Source organism: Triticum dicoccoides, chromosome 7B (genome assembly GCF_002162155.2).
Source record: "Triticum dicoccoides isolate Atlit2015 ecotype Zavitan chromosome 7B, WEW_v2.0, whole genome shotgun sequence".
Classification (NCBI taxonomy): domain Eukaryota; kingdom Viridiplantae; phylum Streptophyta; class Magnoliopsida; order Poales; family Poaceae; genus Triticum; species Triticum dicoccoides.
The window spans coordinates 563,058,812-563,069,981 of record NC_041393.1 but is presented as its reverse complement, the minus strand read 5'-3'; the positions used below and the strand labels follow the sequence as shown (position 1 = coordinate 563,069,981).

The 11,170-nt window shown below is 45.2% G+C and overlaps 1 non-coding gene across 1 annotated transcript; it reads left to right on the top strand.

Annotated features, from left to right (window-relative positions):
- Positions 1–4,497: 4,497 nt before the first annotated feature.
- Positions 4,498–4,607, top strand: LOC119342525. The gene has a single exon (XR_005165644.1). It is a non-coding gene; the product is annotated as a small nucleolar RNA snoR138 (small nucleolar RNA).
- Positions 4,608–11,170: the final 6,563 nt, after the last annotated feature.

Here is an 11,170-nt window from a genome sequence, read left to right as displayed (position 1 = left end):
AGAATTGAAACCACTTCAGAAGAGCTCAAGAAACAATATCCTGGGTACCCATAATGCTGGCAAGATGCTTCACAAGCTTATTAACTTTCTCTTGTTTGGCTCTTAAATCCTCCAGCGCATGCTGTTGCACAAGAAAGTATGCATCTGAGTTCTGCAGGGACTTTCTCAGTCCTTCGGCTTCTTGCCGCAGCACAGCTGACTGATGCCTTTTAGCTTGTAGCTGAGACTGAAGAAGCCGAAGTGACTCAGGCAACGAGTTCGAAGAGCTTGTGCCAGCGGTACTGGCCAGTAACTCGAACACTACATCAATGTAGGACTGTGGGGTTTTCTCACTGTCCACAAGATCATTTTTATCACCTTTCTTGGTGACCAACATGGTTGTCTCACTATCTTGAACCTTATTTGCATTACTTTCTCTACCATTGCATAGTGGGGTGCTCTTCTCCAATATACTGTTTGCGTACTACAAGAGAAACAAGCAGCCACATCACAGGTTTAGCTTGTAGTATACGAAACTCATTTTGGTAAACCGGTTCAGTAGTAAGGTGGACAGGATAACAGCATGAAACAAACATATATCTATGTACTATGGTCACTGTATTGGCCATATCATTCTAGTTTATGTTGCCTAATCAAGATAGAGACACATTTCAACTCATATATTTTTAAGACACAACAACATAGACAGAATATAAGTGTGAGAAACTACACAACATTGGCAACACTTGTAATGTGCATCACATGAGAACATAACTGCTTATACAACTTAAACTGAAATCAACATAGAGCAAGAAGTTAGAACAACAATCCAGTTAAAGAAATAGGTTTAAAACATACCTGTTGCGCCATTGGAGTTTCAATTGGATCCTTCAAATTCGGAAGTAGTTGGTATGAGTAAATACAGTGATGCAACAATAAAGGAGTATGGACCATAGCTACGGAATCTGACCTGAGAACAGTTGCTCTTCTGCTTTAAATGTGGAGTTTGGGTTAGCTGTGGTGGTCTTCATGCTTTGGGCACTGCCGTAGCTTTACAAACTGCTCGTGTGGGGGTACTGTGTGGTGGAGATGGTGCTTTGTCAAATAGTAATGGGTTACTATCCACTGGGGTTGTGGTTAGATGGGTTGTAGCTGGTTCTCTGCCCAATGGTGTAAGTGTGCAATCTGGAAGAGTCTCGATTATGTGTGGTGGGGCTAGTTTGTGGGCTAGTACAACCATGGTTCTATCTGCATCGACGGATAGCACTGTCTTTTGTGAAGAACGGGTTTTTGCTCCCTTAGATATTGCCATCACCCCCTCCAATTCAAATGGATGATAAACAGGAAAAGAAATTGAACGTACAAATATTGTATGATAGATAGATGTGGTAATTCACATATATGTTGTCTAACCAAACAGGACATCATGACACAATTTCACATATATGATGCCTAACTAAACAGGATAGCATGACACAGTTTCAGATATATGATGGATAACTTAACATGATATAATGGCATAATTCAACATATGATGAGTATCTAAATAGGATGACATGACAAAACTATATGATGTCTTTCTAAAATAGGTTGGGATGAAATAATTCACATACATGTTGTCTAAGTATCCATGATGGCATGATATAATTGACATACTTGATTCATATACTAAGCAGCTGTCACTCGCATGTACGATCTCTAAACTAAGTAGATGGAATTCAATATTGTGCATATGATGTCTAAACTAATCAATGCAAGACACCATATGCATCATATGAGAATATAAACATTGCAACTTAGAGCATACACCTCGGGGGGGGGGGGGATATAGGACTGGTCATCTATCTCTGAATCCTCCTCTAGGGAGCTCCCTGTAACCATCGAGATATATGCTTCAACAGGTATCATTGCCTGCTCTGAAGACCTTGTTTTCACTCCAGTTTTTTCCATAACCGGCTCAAATGGCTGATACATATGAAGAGTAGTTCAATATACACAGATTGTCGACAAATGGAATATGTAATAAAAAAGATGGCATGAGATAATTCACATATATGATGCCTGGCTACATGGCGGTGCATACTTCACAATATGATAACTGGCTGAAAAACATGGCATTGCATAATTCACATATATGATATAGAAAGAAAACACGAGGCATTCACACAAAGCATGTCTAATCTAAGCAGATGGCATGGCAATGCAAGACACCGTATGCATGATGTGAGCAATATAATCCAGCCAAGTTAGAGCATGCACCTCGAGGGGGGGGGGATATGACTGGTCATCTGTCTTTGAATCCTCCTCTGAGGAGCTATCTATAACCAGCAACAAATATGCATCGACAGGTAGCACTGACTGCTCAGAAGACCTTGTTTTCACTCCAGATTTTCCCATGAATGACTCAAATGACTGATGCACAAGAAGAGTAGATGAATGTATAAACATTGTTGACAAATGGAATACATTATGGAAAAAATATGGCACGATACAATTCACATATACGATGACTGGATAAATAGGATGGCATTGCATGATTCACGTATATGATGCCTGGCTAAAGAAGATGGATTGCATAATTCCCATATAATCCCTTTGTTCCTAAATATTTGTCTTTTTAGAGATTTAAAATGGACTACCACATACGGATGTATATAGACTTATTTTAGAGTGTAGATTCACTCATTTTGTTCCGTATGTAGTCACTTGTTGAAATCTCTAAAAAGACAAATATTTAGGAATGGTGGGAGTATGATATAGAAACCAAACAGGTGGCATTCACACAAAGCAAATCTAAACTAAGCTGATGACACATAAGATGTATAATGTATGCAATGCGAGGCGCCATATGCATGATATGACCAACATCAGCATGCCAGGTTAGAGCAAATACCTCAGGTGGTAAAAACAGGCATGGTCAGCTCCTTCTGAATCCCCTTATGAATAGTTATCTTCCACTGGAATACAATCTGGAAATGCAAGAGGGGGGGGGGGCACTTCGCCCACCATGGAGTTGCGTCTGCATTACATTATATTCCCACACAACGGTCTTCTCTTTTTCTCTACATGTTCAGTACGATTGTGTACAATATATGACATGCATAATAAAAAAAGGTTAGATTTTATAAGGCCTAAGGGGTGCATGCAAAAATCAAGACTGATGGTAGCAAACGAGTGGATGGATCCAAAACTAATGATAGCAGGTAGATCGTAGCTTCAGTTTAAAAAGATAGACAATGGATCATCTATTGTTTGTGCCCACCCAACATGAACCACATAGAAGACCCCCGATGAACCAGATAGTAGACAAATACTATTATTTGCTGCCTCGATATGAGACCCACGGGCATTTCAAAACTCAAGTTTGAACAATAAAGTAGCAGGCACTACTAGGGAAAAGCCTATACACAGGATCTTACCAGCAGCGAGTTTTAAAATAAGGCGTTGCTGCAATTTATCAGTAGCGCGCTACATTGATCCATGCTACTAGTAAATATTACTAGTAGCGCGTGGTCTAAAAAAACATGCTACTAGTAAGTATTTATAACCATGCCCACAGACAGGTTGTAGTAGTAGCGCAGGTTGTACAACAAGCACTACTACTAATAAAATAGTAGTAGCGCGTGAGGTACAACTCGGTTATTACTATCTGTCAACGAAACCATCTGGTTGACCCTGCTTAGTAATAGCGCGAGTTTACGGGGATGCGCTACAACTAAGGCACCATCCTCTATCTAGCACCGGTCGGATAAAATCCCTCTCCCCCCTCTCTATGCTATGACTCAAGCGACCATTCCCAGCCGACGCCGCCACCACCTACGCCGGGCTATTCCAGCGAGTTCTGGCGGCCCTCACCGGCGCGCAGGACACACACGTGCTCCCCTCGCCATGATCCTTCCTTCCCTTCGTCCAGATCCGCTGCTCGCGGCCACGTCCCCTCCCCGCGGTTGGGGCAGTTTCCTCCTGTCCCCAGCTGCCGCCATGGCTCGCCACAGCGGAGGAGGTACCTGCGCTGTTGCTCCCCTCCTCCCTCCTATATGTATGTATGGTTTCGCGTTCGTGGGCTCTCGTAGGGCGTCCCTCGGATCTGGCGTTTGCATGTAGATTTGGTACTTAGGTCGAACGGGTTTGACAAATATGTGCATCTGAGTTGGTTTGCTGGAATGATTTGTTGTGGGTGTTCAGATGGTGTGGTAGTTCCATTGGTTTGCGCATCTATGTCCAGAAATTGTTGGATCTACGGGAGATGTTGCATAGGTTTCCGTTGTGAGATTGATGCATTTCTGTAGGAATTCATCAGGGAACGGATTGCCCTTGAATAATTGGCTGCGGACTCCCATTCCCAGGCGGTTCAGACAGGGGCATATAACAAATTGGCACCTGTTTTATTTCTACCAAGGGTCTGATATATGTCGACCCTTCCTTTGTCGGGTTTCATACAGTCTCACATCTGTAATTTACCACTTTTATGCATCGTAGGAATGGACTGTGTCTTTCTTGATCATTGGTAGTAGATGCATTGCCCTCGAATAATTGATTGGAAATTCACATTCTCATTCGGTTCAGACAGGGGCATATACAAATCTAAATCCTTATATATATATATATATATATATATATATATATATATATATATATATATATATATATATATATATATATATATATATATATATATATATGAAAAGGATGCTAGTTTCTGTAGATCCTTTCTTAGATGGATTCATATAGCTTTGCATGATTAATAATCTGTCCTTTGCTCTTGTATGTTGGGACCTGTAATGCTTAGAATTACATGTTTTCCATATTGGATTTAATGTACATGTTTTCCAGATTGGAGCTGCGGCGTCACCTCCAACTCCGGCGAGGTGAGCTCTGCCTTTCCTTCCCTTTCCTTGATTTAGACCTCCTTCTTCCTTCTCTCCCCGACCCTATCACTTATTCGTTTGATTTGGAGTGCAGCAGTCACCCTCCACCTCCATGGACGGCGATGACCATGCCCTGCCCATGGATGAGGAGCTCGCCGCCGTCTGCTCCGTTATGCTGCAGCCGATCTGGGCCACCGACATCTACCTCAACGGCTCCTCCTAGCTCGGGTAAGCAGCGCCGTCATCCCCATGGCCATTTCACTTTTCAAAAGCTCCTTCATTTTTCATGTGTGTGTGTGTGCGTGTGCATGTGCGTGTGTGTGTCTGATGGCACTCCTCTTCTGCATGGAGCATCCTCAACAAGCAACAACAACAAGTGCTTTCTTTCTATGCCAAGCTGTCAGGACCCCGATCCTAAGTCACACCGATCTAGCATGTAACACATCATATCACTTTGCGGCCTCACGCACGGTATTCCCACGGGTGCCACCTTACCTGGCCCGGGACCGTTTGCGCGTTTTGGCTCACGTATATGATAGTGCTGCTAGCATCCATATGACAAAGAACCCGGGCTGACATGGCTAGTCGTGAACCCAAAGTGGCACTAACTTACATGGACATGCATACATGACCCAACAACGAACGTGTCGGTCATCAGCGAGTGAATCCAGGCTGTAGCACTGGGCTAGCAGGACTCCGGTGAACCGGGCTGTAGCGGGCTAACAGGACTCCGTTATTCACCGCGTGACATTTCCCCGAAGGGACAGACACAGGAACGAAGGACACATGCCGGCCAGCCTAAGTGTTCCGGAGCAGTAGCAAGCTACCATGGCTCAGTGGAAGCACTAGGAGACATTTCCCGGTAAGAGAGGCTACTAAGGATAAACAACTAGATAGTCAGATCCCACACATACCAAGCATTTCAATAACATACACACAATATGCTCGATATGTGCAAATACAACATGGCATCACAACATGACTCTACAACTCAAGTATTTATTCAATAGGCTCTGAGGAGCGAGATATTACAAACATGGGTCTCATGACCCAACATTCAGAGCACACAAATCAAAGCACAAGCGAAAGCTCAACATGTCTGAGTACAGACAACTATAAATGAAAAAGGCTGAAAAGCCTGACTATCTACCAGATCCTGCCGAGGGCACAAGATCATAGCTGAGGTAACAAGCTAAATGCCGAAGTCCACGCGGAACTACTAGCGAGACTGAAGTCTCTCTGCAAAAACATAAATTAAGAAATGTGAGTACAAATGTACCCAGCAAGACTTACATCAGAACTAACTAAATATGCATCAGTATCAACAAAGGGAGTGGTGGGGTTTAGCTGCAGCAAGCCAGCTTTGACTCGGTGGCTAACCTGAACTACGACTGCAAGTAACTCTTTTGAGGTGGCGCACACGAGTCCACATATTCACCATATCAATACACCACTATGGATCTGCTCCCGTCTCCCTACGAGAACGCCATCCATAGCACTCACGCTTATCTTGCGTATTTTAGAGTATCCACTTCAAGTTATCTATGAACTGTACAGGCAACCCAGAAGTCCTTTACCGCGGACACGGCTATTCGAATATATCATATTAACCCTGCAGGGGTGTACTTCTTCACACACGCTCTCACCACTTACCACCGTTTACATGACATGTACTCGGCAACCTTCAAGCGGAAGCCCAGCGAGGGTGTCGGCCACGACCTGACTAATCACACAAGTCTCTCGTCCAGGTTTATCGCCCATTCGGGTTCCATCCGCAAGGAGATCCGGCCGGGGTGTCGCTCACGGACCCAAACGATGTGTGCAGGGTTCCCAAGCCCACCTCGATGGGTGGATCTACGCTTGGTACACCGTGCCACTGTGCCTAGTCTGTCCCAAGCCCACCTGTACCGGGTGCCACTTGGTAGACTACTAACACTACCTACAAACACCAGAAACTAGTTGCAACTCCTGGACAGAGATCAAGTTGATTAATAAGCCGAGAGGGGCACTTAAGCATTCCAATGCGTGGTAGTAGCTGATCATGGATCACAAACACAGAACTCAGTTCCTGAGGACGGCTGCAATGAGACAACCCAACATGTACTCCTACATGGCCTCTCACCGCTACCTTTACCAAATCGTGTTCGCACACTTAGTTCACACACAGTAGGACATGTTCACACGCCTCTGATTCATCCCCGCTGAATCAGACCTGACTCAACTCTAAGCAGTAGTAGGCATGACAAACAAGCATGAATGAGTAGGCACATCAGGGCTCAAACAACTCCTACTCATGCTAGTGGATTTCATCTATTTACTGTGGCAATGACAGGTCATGCAGAGGAAAGGGGTTCAACTACCGCAACATGTAACAGTTGAATCGTTGTTGTCCTAATGCAGTAAAAGAGAGTAGGAGCGAGAGAGTGGGATTGTATCGGAATGAACAAGGGGGTTTTGCTTGCCTGTCACTTCTGAAGATAGCATTGAGTCTTCATCAGTGTCAACGATCACAACGTCGGAACATCGTCTACCGAGAGGGGACAATTACCGGCAATAGAGAGGAAACACAATCAAGGCAATGCAACATTATGATGCATGATCATGACATGGCAACATGCTGGTGTTTTGAGCTAATGCAGCTAGAAACAAAGTTAAATGAAGTTGGTTTGAACCCTAAGTTCAAAACCAAACTCCATATGTGAAATTCAAATGTCATTTATATGATTTGTGCTAAACAGCAGCTATAAGTTGTTCTAACATGCATGAAAATGGTACATATGGATAGATTGGATTTTTCTGATCATTTTTCATATATAAATTATTTCATTTGGAGTTACGGTTGATTTTCTATGAATTTTAGAAGTTTAGTGTATTTTTTGGAATTTCCTTAATTAATAAAAACGCCAGAAAAGCTTTATTGCATCAGCATGACAGCAGTATGACGTCAGCAGGTCAACTGGGGCTGACCAGGTCAAACCTGACCGGTGGAACCCACTGGTCAGTGACCTAGTGTTTGTTTGTGACACTAACAAGCGGGCCCGGTCAACGGCCACGTCAGAGGTCAATGCCGACGCGTGGGGCCACTGTGATTAATTTAAACTAAACATGAATTAAGCAGTGGTTAGTTAAGTGTGTGGGGCCTAGTGTCAGTGACACGGTGCGGTGATTAGTGGCTAATTAAGCCAGCCACGTCAGCAAGTGACGCCGGCGACCACGGCGACGGCGAGACCTCGCCGGAGTTGCTTGGGACGGCGCTACAGCCCGCGACTGGTCGCGCTGAGGGCACCAGGAGGGAGCCCGTGCTCCCGCGCATCTAGGGCGCACGCAGCTGGGCACAGGGAGGCCGGGGTCGACGGCGGCGACCACTTAGGCGGCGGCCGGAGCTACGGCATCGAGCGGAACGGGGCTACGGAGCACGACAGGAGGAGCTGGGCAACGCGTTCGGCTCCTGGGAGCTCGGTGAGCACGGCAACACGCTAAAAATCGGGTGGAGGTGGCTGTTGCCACGACAACGACATGGAACGGCGACGGTGACCTCGGCCACGGTCGGAAAATGGAGCTAGGGCACAGGAACGGAGGGGGTGAGCAAAGAGAAATCAGCAGGAGCTCACAGGGAGGACGATGAGGTGGTCAGCGAGCTCGGGGGCATCTTCGGTGCTGCGAATCGAGCGGCGGCGATCGCCGGCCGTGGCAATGAAGACGGCGGAGATGGCGTGGCTTCAGGGCACCCGACGCCACGTGCGTCGTGGTAGAGCTTCTCGGATACAAGGCGGAGCTCCTAGGCACATCAGAGGGGCGAGGAGGTGGCTCTGGGCGCGGCAATGGTGAGCGGCGGCGACGGCGGCTCTCAGTGGAGAGAACAGAGGAGGGGGAGAGATGCAGAGAGGAAAATCGCCACGGGAGAGAGTGAGAGCGGTCCAGGGGGGGTGCGTGGCATTGTTGGAGGTGTCTAGGTGTCGAGGACGCAGGCAGGCAGGGTGGAGGTGGCCGGGGCGCGTGCCGGCGCGCGGCGGCCACGCGCTCGTCCTCCTGGCAAGGAGGAAGACGACAGGGGAAGGGCTGCTGGGCTGGGCCAGCAGGTGGGCTGCCAGCTGGGCCGGCCAGGTAAGTGGCCCAGGTTAGTCTCTCTCTCTTTTATTTAAGTTTTTCTATTTCTGTTATTTGTTTTGAGTTGATTTAGAACATCAAATCATTTTTATAAACTTTCTGTAAATTGTTATTTGAGCTCAGGTCTAGCCCAAGTCACATGCAACTTACAAAAATGTTTGAGCTTTATTTCTTATATAATCAAAATAGATCCAACTCAAATATGTCATTGATTTAATTCAAAAGGCCCAAAATAAATATTTCAGTCACTCTAAAAATATTGGTTTGCATTTTAACTCATGCCAATATTTTCATAGAATGATAGGAACATTTTCTTGGACTCATTTGATGAGATTTAAATGTTGGTTATTTTTAGAGGTCTTCTGAGGCTTTTGAAAATTCCTCAATTAAAATTTCATTAGAATTTAAACATGATGCTCACATGAAGGCTAGCCTAGTGCAAACCAGAACTAGGGATGTGACAACTCACCCCTACTAAACAAGAATCTCGTCCCGAGATTCAGGCATAGGGTAAGATGAAGGGGGAAACACAACTAACGAAATCTTCACGATCCAGGTTGCACTTCAAATGAACGTTGATTCAATCACCATCTTTGTCTTGTCGTCTTGCTCTGAGAACTCCAGCCAACATGACAACGAGAGGAGAAGGAGACTCTAGAAGGATCGATCTTCTCGAAGATCGAACAACTTAGGATCAACTCGCGGAATGAGGCATAGCAACACCACTCGAGCTGAGACACAAAACACACATCTAGAGGGATTTAGTGGAACAATGACGAGGGTTCACTAGGTAGACAACAATTCCACGCTTAAAAGGGTGGTGAACGGTTGTCAACGTAGCAAGGAGTTGAGTTGCCATGATGCCACAGCGGGACATCCTGGAGGAGGGTGATTCATAGATTATTACCTTAAGTGGCAAAAAGAATTACCTTTGATTCAGAGATCATCGAAAATCTTTTATACCAACCTAAGGCAATTCTCGAGCGACCATTTGGAGGGGTTCGGTAGAATGGCATACCCGGATTGAAATGGATGATGTGGATTACCTTGTTGAAAACAACACAAGGGATGATTTTAGTAACTGGGGAGAAGCTCAACAGAAGAGAGTGAGTCCACTGTTTGAAAAGTTATAGCATAACCAAAGAAACTGAGAGCAATCCCAGTTAGTGCCGATGATAACACCTAGCGCTTGTGCGTGCTCTCAAGAACTTGAGCACTTCCATATTCATCAAGGTTTACCAATATCCGTGTCAAGGATCCTGGCAACACAACATACCACCATGGTGGATAGTGATGGACGATGCAGATGCAAAGGAAGATAACACCTGCTCAAATTTCACCTTAGCGAGGCCAAAGGATCGAAATCCGGATGATCGACCGAGAGACATTTAGCACTCCACTTCTAATGTTCTCCTTGATGTGCTAGCACAACCCATTTATAGATATGGTTTGATAACTAGAACATCAAGTAAAAGGTCGGACTTCGGGAGCACAAAAATCCATAAGGAACAACTAGGGAGTAGATCCTACAAAATCCTTATGGGGAGGTGGCCAACTTCCTCAAACAAGATACTACAATAATAGGTCTTCCGGCTGGGTGTGTTGGCCACGACGTCCACTTTACCGGTTATCGAGGGACCAATATTATAGTTCTTGGGAAATGTTCCAACCATCATATCTGCCTGAGATTCAGATCTGGTTGGTGTCAGGATATTCCAGACTCATCGAGTCTAGGAAGAAAAATGAAAGTTTGCTACACAAATTGACAAAATGACGTTGCGAGATTCTCGGGAAATGAACTACGATAGCAAGCTCCAAACATGAGCTGGTTCTGCTACAAACATGTGAACACGTTGTCCCAGACAAGCATGACCACGTAGTAGTCTTATAATAAAACACTACCGAGTTCAGGTGGGGAACCATCATTGAGGATATCGAAGTATTGTGCATGAACTAGTATTTGCACAGCAACTCCTTTTCCTTGAACAAATCAGTCAGTGGCTAGGTGTGCTACGAACTTCATATGGAACGAAGATGATCAGTCTAACAGACCACAGAATTCTTCGCACGTGCATGACTGACTTGGGATGATTCCGGAGGGAGCAAAACTAACTTTCTCGAATTCACGACGGCAACTTGCACCAATTGCACATGAATTAGAGGAAGTCACTTCTTTCATCTAAGCATATCCTTCATGAACGGAACACGAAGATAAT